A 21,796-nucleotide genomic window follows, 5' to 3' on the forward strand; every position below is an offset into this window, starting at 1 on the left:
ATGAACGCTTTGCTGGACACTGACTCCCAGGTGACCACTATGCCGTACATTCTTTATAAGAGGTATTGGGCTGATTCAGAGCTTACCCGTGGCCCAACTGATAAACTGACAGTAGTTGCCAGTAATGGTCAGTCTTTGCCGCAGATAGGATGTAAAGAAATTACTGTTAAAGTGGGTCGGGTAGAGCTAGAGTCTCAAGGTCAGATAGTTGTTGATATTGATTGATGTGAATGTAATCCCATGATGACTCTTGGTACAAATGTAATTGAAAACTGTCCGAGGTTATTGTCTTGTTGCAACAGGTGGCTGAGACTGCTGGTTCCAGTGAACAACGAGTCCTGCAGAAGGAGATCAGAGCCCTGATGCAAAGACAACAGGTAGAACTCTCTGGCGGAGAAATTGGCAGTGTCAGAGTGAGTGATCCCTTCCCCATTGCAATACCCCCCAGATGTGAAATGCTGGTTTGGTGTCGGGCAGCTATAGGTCTTAGAGGGAGAGATTACCAGGCATTGGTAGAACCAGTATACTCCGATTGCAGGCCCACTGTCCTGACAGCCAGAGGGGTGGTTGATGTACGAAAGGGGAGAGTACCTGTATGCCTTTTGAATTGTGGGAAGGAGGCCACGACACCTCGGTACGCCACAGTTGCTAAGCTGCTCACTGTCAATAACAACTCTTTGCAGGCAGCAGAGCCCTTGGTCTCATCCGATCAGGAGGAGGACAATGGCTCTGTGAAGCAGATGGAGGAGTGGTGCCAGCAACTGCAGGTGGGAACTGACTCTACGGTCTCCTACCAGAAAAATGGGGTATACAGAGTGACACAAGAGTATGAGCGGGTATTCAGCAAACACCCACTAGATTTTGGGCAGGCAAAAGGGGTTCAACATCATATCCCCACTGGAGAGCATCCACCCATAAAGGAGAGGTACCGACCTATACCCCCCAACACAATACCAATGTGCTAAGAGTATGTTGAGGGAGATGAAGGAAGCAGGCGTTATCAGAGATAGTTGTAGCCCATGGGTAGCTCCCATAGTATTTGTAAAGAAAAAGGATGGTACCATGAGAATGTGTGTTGATTACAGGAAAATTAACAGCATTACACATAAAGACGCCTACCCACTACCTAGAATAGAGGAATCATTAGCTGCACTTAAAACTGCTAACTACTTTTCCACCTTGGATCTCACTAGTGGGTATTGGCAGGTTCCTGTGGCAGAGGCAAACAAGGAGAAAACAGCATTTGCCACTCCAATGGGTCTCTGTGAGTTCAATTATATGCCATTCGGGCTCTGCACAGCCCCAGGAACATTTCAATGACTGATGGAGTGCTGCCTGGGACACATGAACTTTGAGACGGTCCTGTTGTACCTGGATGATGTCATTGTTTTCTCCAAAACTTATGAAGATCATCTGGAACACCTGGCTGAAGTGTTTGAAGCGTTATCCAATTTTGGCCTGAAGGTGAAGCCCTTCAAGTTCCACCTCCTGAAGCCCAAGGTGCAGTACCTCGGTCATGTGGTCAGTGCAGAAGGTGTGGCACCAGATCCTGATAAGGTCACAGTCATCCGGGACTGGCCGAAGCCCAGCAACTTTCATGAAGTACGCCAATTCCTTGGACTGGTAGGCTACTACTGAAGATTCATCAAAGGCTTTACTGAAATAGCCACCCCTATGCAAAATCTTCTGGTGGGCCAGCCCAAGAAAGCCAGGAAAAAGAGTCCTACATTTGAATGGAATGAGGAACTGGAGAGGTCCTTCACCAGATTGAAGATGGCTCTCACAGGAGATGAAGTTCTGGCCTACCCAGATTATGACAAACCCTTTGTGCTGTACACTGATGCCAGCAACATGGGACTAGTAGCAGTACTGTCGCAGGTACAGAATGGGAAAAGAAAGAGTGATCTCCTACGCCAGCAGGAAGCTGCGCCCCACTGAAAGGAACCCTGACAACTACAGTTCTTTCAAGCTGGAGTTCCTTGCCATAGTCTGGGCTGTCACCGAAAGGTTCAAACATTACCTAGCCTCCGCCAAGTTCATTATATTCACAGACAACAACCCGTTGAGGCACTTGGACACTGCAAAACTAGGTGCACTGGAACAGCGATGGATGGCTCGCCTATCTAACTATGAGTTTACCATCAAGTACCGGGCAGGGCACAAGAATGCCAATGCTGATGCGCTGTCCAGAATGCCTAACCTACCAGATGCAGGAGAAGACCCTGAGGCTCTTGAAGAGATAGGCTGGGTTCACACGTAGCGGAACTCTCGTGGAAATTACCGCGAGAGTTCTGGAATTCCATTCCGCGGGAAAATCGCATTTTAAATTCCCGCGATTTTCCCGCGGAAAAACTAGCATTTTGCAAGCGTAATTAGCTTGCAAAATGCTAGCGTTTTCCAAGCGATCTGTAGCATCGCTTGGAGAACTGATTGATAGGTTGGTCACACTCGTCAAACATGGTGTTTGACAAGTGTGACCAACTTTTTACTACTGAGGCCGCCTATGCAGCATCAGTAGTAAAAGATAAAATGTAAAAAATAATAAAAAAAATTAAAAATGGTGTTATTCTTACCTTCCGACGTCCCGTGCAGCCTTCCCGCCTCTCTCCACGCTCCCGTTCCCAGTAATCCTTTGCGAAAATGCTCGCGATGACGTCCATTCTCACAGGATCGCGACGTCTCGTGGTAATTCGCGATGACGTCGCACGAATGACCGCGAGACTTCGCGATCCCGTGAGAACAGACGTCATCGCGGGCATTTTCGCAAAGGCTTACTGGGACCGGGAGCGTGGAGAGAGGCGGGAAGGCTGCGCGGGATGTCGGAAGGTGAGAATAACAATATTTTTTATTTTAAATTCTATTTTTTACAGGGATATGGTACCCACAGCCCGGAGGACAGTCTCCTTTCTTCCGGACCGTGGGTACCGTCCGCAATTGTTCTGCTTACTTTTTGCATGGTGTGCACAGCCACATGCGGAAAGTAAGCAGAACAATGCATTCCTATGGGTGCGGGATCGCCACGATTCCGCAAAATTAATGAGCATGTTGCGGTTTTTACCGCAAAGCGATTCCACCGCGGTAAAAACCGTAGCATTAGCACAGCATTGCAGAATCCCATAGGAATGCATGGGATGCCTATTTTTCGCTGCAAAATCGCGCGGTTAAAACCACCGCGAAAAAAACGCCACGTGTGAACTCAGCCATAGAGTTACCTCCCTTCCACCGGCCACTTGTGGCCCATCATGCTCAAGGAGTGAGAAACAGACGGTCTGGCTTGAAAGAGGTCACCCTGAATCCATTGCCCCATCATGACTGGGCAGAAATGCAAGATAGTGACCCTGCAGTCCGCCTGGTGACGGAGCTACTGTCACAAGCTGACTCACGCCCAGAGTTGGATGCTCCTGAAGAAACCCAGCAGTTGTGGAAGGAGAGAGGCCGGCTGTTCATCTATGAAGGAAAACTGTGTCGGAGGAGTATCAGTGCCCGTACTCATGAGCTGGTCTGGCAGGTGGTAGTCCCAAAGAGAGAGACATCAATGGTCCTAGAGGCATACCACAATGGAGCTGGACACTTTGGATGGAAGAAGTTGGAAGCATTGCTCCGGGAGAGGTTCTACTGGGCTGGTATGAGGAAAGCCATTGAGAGGTGGTGCCGGGAGTGTGGACAATGTAACCTGCGCAGAAAGGATCGAAACAGCCAGAGAGCTCCTCTACAGCCAATCATCACCAAACAGCCACTTGAGTTGGTAGCCTTGGACCATGTGAAGCTGGTTCCAAGCCGGTCAGGCTACATCTATGCTCTTACCATGGTGGACCACTACTCAAGATTCCTGGTAGTTGTGCCTGTCAAAGATCAGACAGCCAGGACAGCAGCCAGAGCATTCCAACAGCACTTCTGTAGACCACATGGATATCCTGAAAGAGTGCTTACAGATCAAGGTCCAGCTTTCGAGGCAGAAGTGTTCCAGGAATTCTGTAACTTGCATGGTTGTAAGAAGATCCGGACAACACCATACCACCCACAGACCAATGGCATGTGTGAGAAGATGAACAAGGTAGTGATTGACCTACTGAAGACTTTGCCCTTGGAGGAGAGGAATCTGTGGCCAGAGAAGTTGCCAGATCTGGTGGACCTCTACAACCATATTCCAGTAAATTCCACCAACTGTACCCCAGCCTACTTAATGAGAGCAAGACCCGGTAAATTGCCTATTGATTTGGACATGGGAGTCCTTATGCCCAAAGTAACGTCACCAGATGCTGACTGGGATACAGAAAGACAACAACAGTACAGAAGAGTTCAAGAATGTGTGGAAAAGAGTCTAGCCCAGGCAAGACAAAAGCAGGAAAAGCTCTACAATCAAAACGCACCTGCCGTTCCTTTGTCGCCGGGAGAACAAGTCTTAAAAAGGAAGAGAAGATTGCACAAATTGGTGATCAAAGGGAAGCTGAACCTTATACCATTCTGCCCTCAAACTTTGATAATACCAAGGTATGCCTTATTAGCAAAGATGGAGGAGAAACCTCAGCAGCAATATCAAGAGATCATCTGAAACTATGTCCTGACCTGCTGAAGAAAAGAGTGGAAGAACCAGATAACATCCAACCCATAGAGGAAGAAGAGAAGGTCAGCACAATACTTGGGGAATTCCCTGCGAATTGGACTAAAGTAAATGATGCTATAGTGGTGCCGGTGTTGACATTTCCCCAATTGGCAGCACAGGAAGACGTGACTCAAGGAAATCCTGAGGATCAGGAAAATCAGGCAGCAGATGCCACATCAGCAGTGGAGTCAGAGAACCCTCACCCTGCCAGTGGTGAACCTGTTATGCCCCTGGTGAGTCTAAGAGTTCGCAGACAATCTAGGATCCCTGTGCCATGCAGAACCCCCAGTAGTGTATCCAGTACATTACCCACTACACCAGTATTACGCAGGTCTACCCGCATTACACAAGGGATACCACCCATCAGATATTGTATATAGATAAATGTAAATGTTGAAATTGTATGTGTATATATGTAACTGTTTTTCAAATTTTGTGCCTACAGGTAACCTGTAAGAGTTTTCTTTAGATTTGCCAGTTTTCTTTTATGGACATTGTACCACAGGACTTGTGTGGTCAAAAACTTTCCTGTATATAGTTCACCATTTGCCCAGGAATGGACCATGGACATTGATGCTTGAACTTATCATCATAGGACCATTTTTGAAGCTCTTGGTTTTTGTAACTTTTTCATTTTTAACTCTTGTACAATTATTATTGTTTAACTGTTATTATGTTTCATGTTTTTGTTCAGCCTAGGAGTGCTGTCTTGCACTAGGGGGGAGTGTGGCGCCCCCAGGGGTATGGTCGCCACAGTGGCTTTGCCTTCCTCCAGGGGAGGGTAATGCCAGGCTTGGAGGCAAAGATGGGTCTCTCTCGCAGTCAATCTATGCATGCAACACAGTTCCACTCCAGGCCAGCAGGGGGAACTCTGAACCGGGATTAAGGGGAGGAGTGCTCTCTGAGGGCCAAGAGGAAGAGGTGGTTAGCCAGTTAGTCTGCGGAGGGTGAAGTGTACAGATGTGTGGAAGGAGTGCTGAGATAGAGCGGAGAGGACGAGCTCATCTCTGGAGAGAGCGCATGAACTGGAGCCTGGTCTCCACGGTTGTACGGATACTAACGGTCCTGCAACAGACACCAGAGGAGTAGGAGGCTGTAAATGCCCTACTCCCATCTAAGACTTGAGGGCACAACAGCAGCTTGGATAGTGAGCCGGGACTCAGGAGAGAGGAGTCCCCGAGATGGGCTACAGCTGTATGCCGTGCAAGTGAGGTTCTTGAGATCATCTGTCCAGAGGAACTTCAGTGTAACTCGGTACTGGAGATCCCGCAAATAAGCGCTAGTAAGGAGACTGCACAACCCATCTGCTGAGAGAGAACCCCTGAATTGCTTCCAGGTTAGCCTGCTCCAATACCATCTGTAATCAGGACCCTGGACTGCAGTTATCAAGTAAAGGTACAGAAATTGCACCCCGCTGTGTCTTGTCTGCTTCCTACCTTTCCGGCACCGCTACATCCCTGTGCCAACCACATCTACACTGCTCTGGAACTATAGTTTCACCTGTGGGGAGCTTTTATATCTTTGCTGCACCATACCATCAGTCACAGCGGATCTGCATGCAGCGTCGGCTTAACACCTCCCTTGCCGAGCACCACAGGTGGCGTCACAAACTATTCATCTAATTACATTCCACCATTCACATCTTCCTATTACTTGGGCGCCCAGGGCCACGGTCCGGGTCACCGCTGCTGTGACACATCCCACTGATACCGGCCCGGTACCGAGTACCCCACAGCCCTGGGAGGGCGACCCATGTAACATAGGGTCTGGGATTATATGAAAAGACAAAATGATTTACCTATGCACATAGAAGATCTGTGTTTAGTTTTACTAAATTTTTGGCACATTGATGGTCTCACCAAGTATTGATTTCATTTAGATTTCTCTTTTGGTCATTAAAAAGATTGACCATTACTTTTTTTATTGAACGTCAATTTATAGATTAGGCCATTAATATCTGATCGGTGAGGGGGTTACACCTGGCAAATCCAGCCATCAGCTGTTAATGGTGGCCCCTGTAAGATTTTCTTTTCCTGAAACAGTTTTGGAGGACTTTTTTTACTGAAGTGTTCTTTGCATCCATTCAATTGAACAGTGCCTTGTTTGGAGAGGTTTCCCTCAGAATTTGCTTCAAAGAAGTGAAATATACTTTCCTTTTTCCATCAGGCATTTTTTTCAAAACCTCTTCAGGGAAAAAAAAAGATAAAAAAAAGCACATCTTGTGAGCAGCAAACTGGCTTTCCCATAGAAATGAATTGGAAGAGTTTTCAAGAGAATTTGACGACGTTTTTGAGCAGAGTTTTGGAAAGAATCTGCTTAAAGCAAAAACTCTTGAAAAAAACTGTTTGAACATTGGTTAGGCCTCCTCATTCTGCCATTTCATTTTATTTTTTTAATCAATATTAGATAGAATTCTTTCATTGGCACTTTGCCGCTTGGCCCTAAGATGCAATACCGACGTCCTATTTTTCCCCATGTCTAAAGTAGTTTTGCTTGTGCCTCCTGCATCCTACAAGTCAGTGCTGGCTGCTGAGTATTTCACAGCACATTTTATGTTCAATAGTTTAATTTTACTTTTTATTTCCTTTTACTCTAGAATAAACATTGCATCAAAGCAAAACATTGTGCGTGATTCACAATGGTATAATTACATCAGGCATCCTCATACGTGTCTTACATGCTGCTACTTTATATTTTGCCTCACATTCACTTTCCAGTGTTACCTGTGTAAACCTGGATTTCCTTGTGTGTGACAGATTAGGATCTTGGGGAAGATGCAGGATGACTTTTCCCAGTGCTATGGATTGCTTCTTCATCCAGAGATGATGGAGTAGAGCTTGGTATCAATGTTTCTGCAGTGGTCAGCACAATGGGGATGTCTTATTAAGTGAACTATGAGTGGTTGTTATGGATAGACCCTTCTTAGTCTATTCCCCACATATTGTGCTTACCCTTCTTGGAAAGTGACTATGTAGAAGCATGGTAGAAACAAAATAGAAGACAGGAGGGGGCGCTCTTGGTATGATACCCGGTGGTCAAATGGATGAGGTTGAGGACAAATTGCACTAACCTGCCGTGGTTATGCTGGCAGCATAGCCACGTTCGCAGAGCCTGCGGTGCTTAACGTGCACTATTCGCTGTACCAGCTTCCAGGTTCAGAGTGTGGCCGGTCACATGGATCGTCACGTGATGCTGATGTCACCACAGGTCCTCCGTCCTTCAGGTCATCCAGTATGGTTGATAATCTGCTGGGTCCGTGCTGCACCAAGCCGCTTGCCGAAAAGGATGTAAAAAGTAAATGCAAGGAAGGAAAAATACGGCTGATCAAGGCGCTCAGACCAAGACAGACACTGGTTTTAGATGGAAAGGAAACTTATTTTCTTGATGAAGGCAGATTCACTGCCAAAAAGCTTTGTGAGGAGATAATGACCAAGTAAAGCATTTTCCTTTCCATCTAAAACCAGTGTCTGTCTTGGACTGAGCACCTTGATTAGCCATATTTTTTCTTCCTTGCATTTATGTAGAAGCATGGTCAGCCTCATGGAGTTTGATTCCCTGTGCACTTTATGAATTGGTAACTACATGGTGTGTAATAAGAGGGAAGGGTTTTTCTTGTGTGATACACCAAGAAATGCCCAAATAATAGAATAATATTGTCTACTTGTACGAAAGAGGACCAGGCTGTGGGTACCTCTGAGACGCCGGGTCCAGAACTGCCGAGGCCACGTCCAGTGTTGCAGGGGGGAAGGAAAGAGGAGATGGAAAGAACCCATTACCTGAAAGGAGGGGGTGTGGTAAGAAAGGAGGGGGTGTGGTAAGCGAGGGGAGACGGCAGGGTGTAGCGCGGAAAAAGGCAGAAAATTCCCGCCGAAGGAGGGACCGGCTGCGCGCTGCAGGGCAGAGACCCAGGACGGGGTCAGTGCGGACTCCCGTGTACCGTTGGGCGTACAGAGAGATGGGTGGCGGGTAAAGTAGCAGCTGTTGGGTGCGCAGGGGAGAACACTCCGAGGAGAGACTTGTGTGGAGCTTCACAATTCGGCTCCGCCGTTCAATGGACTAGGGGCTCAGTGGACAAAACTGTAGACCACCCTCTGCCGCCAGAAGCGTGACCATGGTGTTGGGAGGGAATGCCTGAAGACCCTGTGTTGGCCCCTGCCGGCAATACATCATCTATTGCACTACAGGTGACTAAAAGACATCAGAGTCACAATAAGTTAAAGATTATAGAAAGACTGTTGCATTGAACCACATTTATCCTGTTTAAACTGTTGTCCCCCTTCCTGTTATCTCCCTGCGAGGAGTTCATTATTGTTAATTAAACCTCACTCCTGTTAACCCTTGCTCTGCACCTTTGCGTTACTGCATCCGTTTACCTGCTTTACATACTCATAAACTAGGAAATCTATCTCAATCACATTTATCAGCTTTTGCATAGGTTCAGGTACAATATTACCATCAATATTGGCCAATAATGCGCAGGTTGCATATCCTTAAAGGAGTTGTCCGGCCTGAGGCTACAAGTGTTCAGTCGCTCTATATGACAGCAGACTTGTGAATCTTCACAGCGTGTGCACTGCGCTCTGTCAGGATTCTCCCACTCAAGAAGCAGTCGGTCACATGACTGGAAATAAGTAATTTGCATACTTCCAGCCACATTCCAACTAGACTTGGCCAGCCTTGCTCATTACACTTGCATTGAGTAAGGCCGTACCTTTCTAGTCGGCATATGGCCTCATGTATGTAAATCACATACTTGCGGTCACATGCCCAGCGCCAGTGTGCGTTATGTGAAGATTCACAAGTCCTGAATGTAAATAATTTCATAAAAAATGCAGATTTAATTTTTGCAACAATTGTACATGAAGATAGAAGTGAACATCTGCAGTTCGGGAGTAAGTAGTTACCTAGAGATCAACAAAGACGGCATGTATCCAGAGAGATTACACGGGGACTCTTATAGGGCTTGCTGTGTTAGCCTGGGGACTATAAGACACAACTGCTCATTTGCCAGGTAGAAACCTCAGATGTTGACTCACACTTATATGGAAAAAACTGAAAAGAAAGGTGAGCCGAACAAAACAGTGATATGTGCACATTTCAAACAAAATTAGAATAGATGTAGCAATTTTGTCATGTCATCTATCTGCTGCACATCAATGGTGTTTGTTTTTAAAATTGCACAAATTTGAATAAGATCTATGAATCCTTGTGTCACCTGAGACCCAGAACAATGCATACTGTATGTCAGTCTGTCTATTCACTTCTATGACAATTCCACAAATAGACAACTAACTGGATTTCCTATTTGCAGAAATCCTATAGAAGAGAATTATGAGAGGTACATACAGGTGCATCTCACAAAATTAGAATTGCTTCAAAAAAGTTAATTTATTTCAGTTGTTCAATACGAAAAGTGAAACTCATATTATATAGAGTCATTACAAACACAGTGATCTGTTTCAAGTGTTTATTTCTGTTAAGGTTGATTCTTATGGCTTACAGCCAATGAAAATCCAAACTCATTATCTCAGTAAATTATAATAATTAACAAAAAACACCTGCAAAGGCTTCATAAGCATTTAAAATGGTCCCTTAATCTGTTTCAGTAGGCTCCACAATCATGGGGAAGACTGCTGTCTTGACAGATATCCAGAAGGCAGTCACTGACACACTCCACAAGGAGGGTAAGCTACAAAAGGTCATTGCTAAAGAAACTGGCTGTTCATAGAGTGCTGTATCCAAGCATATTAATGGAAAGTTGAGTGGAAGAAAAAAGTGTGGTAGAAAAAGGTGCACAAGCAACCAGGATAACCACAGCCTTGAAAGGATTGTTAAGAAAAGGCCATTCAAAAATTTGGGGGAGTGTCACGATTTCACCCCTCAGGGTGTCTGTGATGCAGTTACTGACAGCTCGGCCGTCCAATCCAGTACAAGGCGTGCTGAAACTGTCAGTACTTTGATTGGCCATCCAATCTGCTACAGGGGTGTGCTGAGCAGTCAGTGTGTTGATTGACAGCTCGACTAGTCAATCTGTGACTGGGAGGCGTCGGCTGTCTCAGGTGTTCACTATCCCGGCTAATTGCAATGCCTACTTAACTGAGGAGCTTCTCCCAGACCACTGCCAGAAATGCATTTATCTTGTGAGGTTTCTGCTCTGTGCTCTCCTGTGCCTTGTATTCTGTTTGCTTGATCTGTTGCCTGACCTTGGACTTCGTTCTGACCATCCACCTGTTTAACCCTTTCAGTTCTGATCTGTTAGCCTCCCGGTACTCTGACCTCGGAACGTTACCTGATTACGCTTTTGTCTCTTCCTTCTGTTTATGATGTACCCTCCTGTCTTCTGACCTTGGACTCCTTGACCACTCCGACTCACGGCTTGGCCGTGAGAAGTGACTAGCGTCACAGGGAGATTCACAAGGAGTGGACTGCTGCTGGAGTCATTGCTTCAAGAGCCACCAAACACAGATGTATCCAGGACATGGGCTACAAGTGTCGCATTTCTTGTGTCAAGCCACTCATGACCAATATACAACACCAGAAGTGTCTTACCTGGGCCAAGGAGAAAAAGAACTGGACTGTTGCTCAGTGGTCCAAGGTGTTGGTTTCTGATGAAAGTAAATTTTGCATTTCATTTGCAAATCAAGGTCCCAGAGTCTGGAGGAAGAGTGGAGAGGCCACAATCCAAGCTGCTTCAGGTCTAGTGTGAAGTTTCCAAAATCAGTGATTGTTTGGGGAGCCATGTCATCTGCTGGTGTAGGTCCACTGTGTTTTATCAAGACCAAAGTCAGCGCAGCCATCTACCAGGAAATTTTAGAGCACTTCATGCTTTCCTCTGCTCAAATGCTCAAATATGAAAAATTGAGACTGTTATATCCCTCTATATTATTTGTTTGATTGTATATGAGTTGGCGACTCTAGGTAAGCACCTGTTCCGACCCAATCTATGTTTGGATGTGACAGTCAGTTTTTTGATATTGTACAGTATGTATTAGCCTTGTGACTGAACACTCTGCCCCTTAGTCTCAGGTGTTTTTAATTGCAACAGGATCATATCCCTCCATAGAGATATAGACTTTAGTCTAGGAGAGGATTCACATTAAGTTACCAGAGAAATGTAGACTGTCTAAGAGAGGATTGGCATTAGGTCCAGGCAACGAAAATCACCTTAACGTGGCTACCAGGTACACATGAATTGGCCAATTTATGCGCTAAGCATTCTCAATTTTTCAAATTTCTAGTGCAGTAATGCAATTCAATTTTCATATTTCATGTTTGCATGCTATAGCACTACATAGTGCTGCTTTATTTGTTTGATTGTATATGAGTTGGTGACTCTAGTTAAGCACCTGTTCAGGCCCAATCTTTGTTTGGGTGTGACTGTCAGTTTTTTTATATTGTTTAATTTGTTCAGACACAGGTGAACTTCTTTTTGTGTTAAACTAGTTATACAGTATCAGGTGGTGAACTTTGATTTTTGCCTTAATGAAAGATCACTTGAACAAACATGCCATTGGTGAACATGGATGAAAAGTGCTTGTTTAATATCTCAGCCTTTTCTTTGTCCTCTATAATAATCTTGCTACTATTGTATTTTAAGGGGCCGATACCATCTGTTTTTTTTCTTTTTGGCATTAATGTATTCATAAAAAATTTTGAGATTGATTTTATTGTTGCTATTTGTTTCTCTGTAGATATATTTGCTAGCTTGATATCTTTTTTACATTTCTTATTTAGATTTATACTTCTGAAATGCTCCCTTAGTTAAAGGGGTTGTCCGAAGTCCAAAGTAAATTTCCTCCTAAATACTTATCTATTTAGTGCTATAATCTAAACTATTTTCTAATATACTTGAATAAAAAATTCCCAATCCTTCCCTAACTATCTAACTGCCCTATGCCTGAAATGAGACATCATGAATGACTCTCATTTCAGGGACTGTGTTAGTCCCTGCGCGATGTGCACTGTACAATGTGCACAATGACAGCACATTCTCTGTTGCCAGCCCAAATCAGCAGTAACAAGCCAGAAACACAGATCATTGTCAAAATATCCGGTATACAGTGACGTCACTTGCAGAAGTGGCACTGGTCTCTGCATGCCTGGTATTTTGATAATGTTCTGTTGCCAGCTTGTTACTGCAGCTATGAGCCAGCAATAGAGAGTGAGCTGTCATTGTGCATATGGCACAGTGCACATCGTGCAGGGACCAGGAGCTGCGAAAATGACCACAGTCTTTACTACCTGAGGATGCCTCATATGAGTATCCCAGCATGCACTGAGATTACCAAAGAAGTGTCATCAAAAAGAAGAAAAACAACCAGTTTGACAGTGTAGTAAGGGAAGAACAGGGAATTATTAATGCAAGTATATTAGAGAATAGTTTAGATTATGGCACTAAATGGATAGAGATTTAGGAGGAAAATTACTTTTCACTTCGTACCACCCCTTTAATTTTTTTTTCTGAGGAGCCTTGGTTCAGCATTTTGTACTGCCTTTTTCATTATTGCTTGTTAATTGAATTTTAGTTTAAGCTTTTACCACTTTGATGATTGCTATGCTGTAATGAATGGATTGGAGGAAATATAGATTGAGAATGAGAATAATACAGCATCTATTCATTCATGTATGATCCCCTGGAGTCACAATTTACAACAAACATGAATTTTATTGTTAAACTGTGTAAGAAAAAGGAATGTCTTACCCTGGGATCTTATAAGCTGATTTAATTACTCCTGGAAGAGACCACGTGTACAAGGAGAATTATGTCTGAACAAACCTTCATCCCCTTTGTGTGCTTCACCCATCTTCCTGAGCCCTACGGTTACTACAGGACGAATGTCCATGGCATTCCACACATGACCCTAATCTCTCTACATGGATTACGGGTTATTATGCAAAGATTACTTAAAAAAAGTTGCTTATTATTGAAGAGTAACATATTTGTTCTTAATAGAAAATAAAGTCATTTTTTTAAGTTATCTGTATCCCTAAGAGTATCACACAGTTGTATTGCGGTGATCTGTTAAACTGAGATCAGATTTATATGCAGGCTACTTTATAGTGCACACTCACTTGTATGCTTTCAAGGTCAATGGCATGTGCTTTATGGCATGATTATAGTGTTGGATGGGGTACCAAAAATCTTGTGACAGGTTTCCTTTAAATGCCATAGCTGTAAATGATCATGGGCATCCTTTAGGCTGGCAACTTTGGCAGTGATAGGTTAGACTTTTTCGACTTGCTTACTCACTTGTATTGCATTGTGATGTAGCAGCGGCACGGAGTGAACCTTGGTAACACCACAGGTGTCGTGGCCAAAGTCAATGTGTAGCCCCAGCCTAAAGGAAACCAATGATCAGCTACAGCTGTGGTATTTAAGGGAAATCTGTCACCAGTTTTTTCTATCCCACCTGAGCACAGCATGATGTGGTGGTAGAGATCCTGATTTCATTGCTGTGTCACTTACTGGGCTTGCTGGCTGTCATTTTGATAAAATCACAACTTTATCTGCTGCAGATCTAGCAGTTCTCTGAATGCTGACCTCTGTATAGCCCTGACCACACCTCAGATTGGCAGCTTTCTATGTACATTCACGGTGCTAGCGGTGATCTCATTGAGTTCACCGCAGTTCATCGTCTCAACTCACAGTGAATTGAGGCTGGACACGCAACTTCAATGACCAGCGGTAACCTTTATGATAGCAAAGTGAAACAGAATGTATGCCATGTTATACCACCTTTCTGCCTATCTCCATTTGATAAAAGTGCCCCAAGTATATTTGTTTTATACCTCTGTCACATATAAAATACCACATAGGGTTATTTATTACTCAAACCTAAACTTCACTTTACCCTTTCCTGTTGCTGCCAATTTTCATTTTTGCATATTTGTATTTTCCTACAAACCTTGAAAATGTTAGTTGAAAGACATACCGAGTGAATACTAGGAGCAGAGGTAAGAAGTCTGTGTGGAAAGCTGAGTGACGTACCTGTAGAGAGAATAGATAAATAGACATGCTGGTTAGAGTGCGATGGTGGCAGATGGCAGGGCACAGTCTGTATACCTCGTTCTGGATTAATTCATATCTCTCACTTTTAAGATACACACTTATGGGATACACACTGCAGACATCATGGCAATACAAATTAAAAACACACAGAAGCTGTGCAATAAATGAAAAAAACATTGCAGAGATATAAGTGGGTTAAAATCTTGCAAAGACCACATTGACATGATTTATAAAAAAGCAAAAAGTATACAAACTAACGAGTCTGCTGAGATTACCAGGGGAAGAGTCTTGAGGAGATCATTTGCATATTCCCAGCGCCTTCTGGGATAAGTGAAGAGTCTCCGCGAGCTCAACGATCACTGGGTTTTGGCCGTTGCAGCTGAAAAGAGGAAATCGGAAAACCAGGGGAAGAGTCTTGAGGAGATCATTTGCATATCCCAGCGCCTTCTGGGATAAGTGAAGAGTCTCCGCGAGCTCAACGATCACTGGGTTTTGGCCATTGCAGCTGAAAAGAGGAAATTGGAAAACCAGGGAAAGAGTCTTGAGGAGATCATTTGCATATTCCCAGCGCCTTATAGGATAAGTTAAGAGTCTCCGTGAGCTCAACGATCACTGGGTTTTGGCCGTTGCAGCTGAAAAGAGGAAATCGGAAAACCGCGCGCCTATGGGGGCGCGAATTTTGGCTCATCTTTCATCATTTTTAAGAAATCTCAATATGGAAGAAGCCAGGAGCCATTTGGTGAGCTGCATTTCTTGCTACATGTTCACAGACTTACCAGTGGAAAAGCCAAACTTCACATGCCACAAATGCAAGCTTGTGTCCCTGTTGGAGGAAAAGTTGCAAAATCTCGAAGAGAGGTTAGCTACGTTGAAGATCATTAAGGAAGGTGAAGAGTTCTTAGACAGAGCAGAATTATCTCTTCATGTTACAGAAAGAGAAGAAATTCGAAGTGCACCTGAACAGAGGAATGGAGACATGTGACCCAGAGAAGCAGGAGGATCAGGAGGCAGTCAGCACACATACTTCTCAGGAACCAGTACCAGGCTCTCACGCAGGAAAACGATGAAGAAATACATCAGGATAAGACTTTGCCCACAAACAGCAACCTTATACGCCTTCAGAGTCCTCCTGGATGGAGAAAGAAAAATGTTGTGAAGAAGAAACGGAGAGTGGTGGTCATGGGGGATTCCCTGTTGAGAGGAACAGAGGCCGCTATCTGCAGACCGGATATAACTTCAAGAGAAATGTGCTGTCTTCCAGGTGCAAAAATTAAAGATGTGTCTGACAGGATATCAGGACTATTCAGACCTACAGATGACTACCCATTCCTGCTACTACATGTGGGGACAAATGACACCCCAAGAAACGACCTGGAAACCATCTGCAGAGATTTTGAAGACTTAGGCAAGAACGTGAAAGAACTGGGAGCGCAGGTGGTCTTCTCTTCCATCCTCCCAGTGGATGGCCATGGAACAAGGAGGTGGAATAAGATTCTGCAGGTAAACAACTGGCTACGTCGATGGTGCCGTCAGCAACTATTTGGATTTATGGATCACGGAGTGAATTACCTTTACAATGGACTACTTGCTAGAGATGGGGTGCACCTTACGAAGACTGGAAAACATGTATTTGGAAGTCGCCTTGCTACACTTGTAAGGAGAGCTTTAAACTAGAACAACATGGGAAGGGAAGCAAAAGACCAGAAAAAGCCATACACCTGACAAATGCTATTGAGAACTCTGCTATTAGAAGTGGAAAGGAAGAACAAAGACAAAAGAATCTAATTAATAAAAATATTGGAGAAAGAGAAACCAATCACAAACTAAAATGTTTCTATACTAATGCACAAAGCATGGGCAACAAACAAGGAGAATTGGAACTACTAACGCAAGAAAAGAAATATGATGTCATTGGAATCACTGAAACTTGGTGGGACAATACACATGATTGGAATACAAGACTAGAAGGATACAACTTATTTGCAAGAAACAGACTTGATAAACGAGGAGGAGGTGTCGCATTGTATGTTAGAAACGCTTATATCTGCACAGAGATTGAAGCTTCAGAGACTGGGAGTTCTGTGGAAACTGTTTGGGTAAGAATACAAGGGCAGAACAATGGAAAGGACACCATTGTAGGCATTTACTACAGGCCGCCTGTGCAAGCTGAAGATATGGATGAACTCTTTATGCATCAAATGGCCAAGTTCTCCAAAAAATATGACATAGTTGTCATGGGAGATTTCAACTATCCAGACATTTGTTGGGAATCTCTCTCAGGCAAAACTAACAGGTCAAGGAAATTCTTATCCTCTCTTGCTGACAACTTTATCTTCCAAAAGGTAGGGGAGAAAACAAGGGGAACTGCTACCTTGGATCTAATCCTTATAAACAGGGAGGAAATGGTTGAGGAGGTAAAAGTGGCTGGGACCCTAAGAGGTAGCGACCATGCTATTTTAGAATTTTGGATAACTAGAGGAGGAAGACCTGTGAAGACTCAGACGTCAAGGTTGGCTTTCAGAAAGGCAGATTTTAAGGGATTCAGAAAGAGAATTGGAGGGATCCAATGGCTGGATATCCTTAAAGACAAAAATGTCCAGGAAGGATGGGAGATCTTGAAAAATGAAATTCTCAAAGCACAATTGTTAACAATTCTGAAAAGAGGGAAGAATAGGAAGCATTTAAGGAAACCAGGATGGATGAACACAGAACTTAAGCACATGCTAAAAAGGAAGAAAAAAATGTTTATAAAATGGAAAGAGGGAGGCATTTCTAAAGAAGAATATAATGCTGTCTGCAGAACCTGCAGGGCACAAATCAGATTTCTAAAGCTGACAATGAATTGAGGCTTGCAAGAGATGTCAAAAGCAATAATAAAGGATTTTGGGGATATGTCAAAAGTAAAAGAAAAGTCAAAGATGCTATAGGATTTTTACAGGATGAAAATGATGAAATGGTAAGACAGGATGTTGAGAAGGCCGAACTTTTAAATTCCTATTTTGCATCTGTTTTCTCTCAGAAAGGAAATGTAACATCAACTGTTCTTCACTGTCCTATTAAGGGAATAGAAGAAACCAGGATATCTATAAACAGAAAGATAGTGAGGAAACACTTAGCTAACCTAAATGAATTCAAGTCTCCATGTCCAGATGAATTACACCCCAGAGTACTGAAGGAGATAGCAGAAGAAATTTTTGAACCCCTCTCCATAATCTTTGAAAATTCTTGGAGAACAGAAGTCCCAGTAGACTGGAGAAGAGCAAATGTTGTTCCTATCTTCAAAAAGGGGAAGAAGGTGGACCCAGGCAACTATAGGCCGGTGAGTCTGACTTCTATACCAGGAAAGATCTTTGAAGAAATTATTAAACAACATGTATGTCAGTACCTGGATAAGAATGAAGTGATTAAACAGAGTCAGCATGGGTTTGTAACTAATAAGTCATGTCAGGCTAACTTAATTTCCTTCTATGATGGAATTACTGATTGGGTGGATCAAGGAAATGCTGTAGATATAGTATATCTTGACTTCAGCAAGGCATTTGACAAAGTATCTTATACAATCCTTATTGAAAAAATGACTATGTATGGAATGGACAAGGCAACTGTTAGGTGGATTCATAACTGGCTTAGTGATCGGACCCAAAGAGTGGTCATAAATGGCTGCACATCCAGTTGGAAGAATGTCCCAAGTGGGGTACCACAGGGCACTGTCCTGGGCCCTGTATTGTTCAACATATTTATCAATGATTTAGATGAAGGAATTGAGGGTAAACTGATTAAATTTGCTGATGACACAAAGCTAGGAGGGATAGCTAATACTAGAGAAGAGAGAGAGAGGATTCAAAAAGATATAAATAAACTGGAGAAGTGGGCAGCAACTAACAGAATGGTTTTTAACAGGGAAAAATGCAAAGTACTACATCTGGGCAATAAAAATGAAAAAAGCATATACAGAATGGGAGGAATAGGGCTAAGCAACAGCACATGTGAAAAAGACTTGGGTATACTAATAGATCACAGACTGAATATGAGTCAACAGTGTGATGCAGCAGCAAAAAAGGCAAATGCAATTCTAGGATGTAATAACAGAAGCATATAGTCTAGATCACGTGAAGTCATTATTTCCCTCTACTCCTCTTTGGTCAGACCTCATCTGGAATATTGTGTCCAGTTTTGGACACCACATTTTAAAAAAGACATCAACAAACTGGAGCAAGTTCAGAAAAGAGCGACCAGAATGGTGACCGGTCTGCAAACCCTGTCTTATGAGGAAAGGTTGCAGGATTTGGGAATGTTTAGTTTGCAAAAGAGAAGGCTGAGAGGAGACTTAATAGCTGTCTACAAATATCTAAAGGGCTGTCACATTGTAGAAGGATCAACTTTATTCTCATTTGCACAAGGAAAGACTAGAAGCAATGGGATGAAACTGAATGGGAGGAGACACAGATTAGATATTAGAAAATTTTTTTTGACAGGGTGATCAATGAGTGGAACAAGCTGCCACGAGAAGTGGTGAGTTCTCCTTCAATGGAAGTCTTCAAACAGAGGCTGGACAGACATCTGACTGGGATGATTTAGCGAATCCTGCTTTGAGCAGGGGGTTGGACCAGATGGCACAGGAAGTCCCTTCCAATTCTACGATTCTATGATTCTATGATTAAAATCTTATGAGTATATCTAAATACAAGATTATTATCATATGTGAAAGCATGTCTCTAGTAAATTTTCAGATGTTGCAATGCTGCAAAAAAACCTCTGTTTTGTCCTTTATCTTAAAGCAACCTCACTCTTGCTTAAAATCTACCCACTATACAAATAAAGCTGCAGGAGTTAAAGGTTCACCCCTCCCAAAGTCATGTCCTCCTCCGTTTTCTTCTCCGGTGGTTTCTTTATAGCAGGAAAAACCTGATAAAAACATGTAGTTCATGAATCTGAGGGCAGAATGGGGATTACATCATGCATCAGGATAAGGTTTTTCTCCCAGAAACAAAAGTCCAATTATATCTGAGGCCGCGCATGTGACTTGTGCTTCAGCAGAATACGAAGCATTTAGCGCAGAGGTAATAGAGTCTCCATGGACGGCCTGTATCTCAGCATATCCAAGCAGGACTGACATGTACCAGATGGTACAGATGTGATGCATGTACTCACACTGCCATGTCACAGTGATGGCTGCATGGAAAGAAACCTGACCGGTTGCATCAGCGTGACACATACTGGGGGGAAATCATGCTGTAATAATAAAGGGAATCTGTCACCAGGTTTTTCCTCTTTACCCTTCTTCTCACTCACCTGAAAAGATATCAGAACAGGAAGTAACATTTTCATCTATAGGAAGCCCAAGTTTAATACAGTCCTGAAATCATTAATGGGAATCTGTTACTAGTTTTTTTCCCTACCCCATCTGAGAGCAGCATAATCAGCTGGGAGGAGCTCAGGAAGACAAGTGAAAGAGTTAGAAATTCTCACACTGGGCTGTCAGAATGCGCTCACTGAAGAATTCTCAGTTAACCTATTCTACAGCCAGCAATAGAGAGCGCAACATAGACATTATGGAAGATAACCATAACAACTTTTTTAATGCTCATTTGCATAATAAACTTTACACCCAGCCTTTCCATGTGCTTTCACATCATTTTTCAGGACATTCAGGTATCCATAAACTTTTGTTAGTTGATTCTGGTTAGTTACTCTTAACATCCTGAAAGATTCTCTGTAGGGTATTGTGGCACCCCTGAGGGTTCAGTTGCCTCAGAGGTACTGCACCTCCTCCTGAGGTGTGGTAACCCACCATCTAGGTAAGGTAGAGACTCCTGACCACACTCCAACACCTGCACCCCACACCACAAAGTAGTGTAGCAAAGCACCTTCGGCGGCTCCCTGCTTGGAGTATAGCAAAGCACTCATTGGTGGCTCCCTGCTTGGAACATGAAACGTGCTGGGAGGTGGGTGGAGTTAGATTACATTTCAAGGAGCAGGAAGAGTTTAAGTCAGTCAGTCAGTAGTTGGTTGGAGAGAGAAGAAGATCCCTAGAGAGAGGGATAGACGGATGGAAGTGCTGCAGCAGATCCCAGTGATCTGGGACTGCTGGCACGGGAAAGAGAGAAAGAGAGAGCAACATAGACTGAAAGCTTGACTCTCCATAGAAAGAAAGGATTAGTACGGAACGTGAGGAGTAAAAGAGAACAGAGGACGTGGGTGAGAAGAGAACCCTTCCTAGAAGTTCTAAGCGCAAGGCCGGGGCCCGGTCCCTGAGGTTGTACGGATACTAATGGTCCTGCAGCAGACACCGGAGGAATAGAAGTAGTGACCACTTTATTCCTACACAAGACTTGGGGGCACAACAGCAACTGGATAGTGAGCCGGGACTTAGTAGCAAGGAGTCCCCGAAGCAGGCTACAGCTGTCTGCCGTACAAGTAGAATTCATAGGAACATCAGACAGGAGGAACTCCAGTGTAACTCAGTACTAGGAGTACTTCATCTAAAGGCGCTATAAGAGGAGACGTTCAGAAAGGCACAAGTTGGCGGAGTGTTGGAAAGGAGTATTTCATCTGGCCTGGGGGTTGACTGAGTTCCAGACCCAGAGGACACGGCACAGAAGCAGGCACCTGTTTGGACGACAGACTGTGAGTAAAGCTTTGGAACCACATGCCCTGGTATCCTCCACTTATTCCTGCGTCAACCTGCCCGGCACTACTACCTCCCCTGCGCCTGACACTACACCATCTAAGTGTCACCATATCTACTCTGCCCTGGGACTACAGCCCTGCCTGTGGAGGGCTATACCATCACTGCTGCACCACACCATCTGTCCCAGAGGATCTGTCTGCAGCGTCGGCCTAACATCTACATTGCCGAACACCACAGGTGGCGTCACGACTTATTCATTCACACTGAACAGTTACAATGGGCGCCCAGGGCCACGGGCCGGGTCACAGCTACCATGACAACTTCCATTGAGATCCACCGGGCCCGGTACCGAGTACCCCGCAGCCCTGGGTGTGAGGGCGTCCCAGTATACCTTATGTATGGTGAGAGAACTTCAACTGATGTGATTATGTCATTGTGCAGTTACAATAAGTTATCACAACTCAGCTCCATCACTGTTTTTTCTTTTGAGGGAGGAGGGATGTACTGGGTGAGCTATGGGATCCCCAGGCATCAAGCATGAGTTAGGGTACCG

At 44.0% G+C, this 21,796-nt stretch overlaps 1 pseudogene; it reads right to left on the reverse strand.

Moving 5' to 3' along the window:
- The window catches only part of LOC141053051 (WD repeat-containing protein 18-like), a 57,807-nt pseudogene that overhangs the window by 27,011 nt on the left and 9,000 nt on the right, over positions 1-21,796 (reverse strand).

The sequence above is a fragment of the Dendrobates tinctorius genome, unplaced genomic scaffold, assembly GCF_039654945.1.
Source record: "Dendrobates tinctorius isolate UK_male_01 unplaced genomic scaffold, ASM3965494v1 ptg000165l, whole genome shotgun sequence".
Lineage (NCBI taxonomy): Eukaryota > Metazoa > Chordata > Amphibia > Anura > Dendrobatidae > Dendrobates > Dendrobates tinctorius.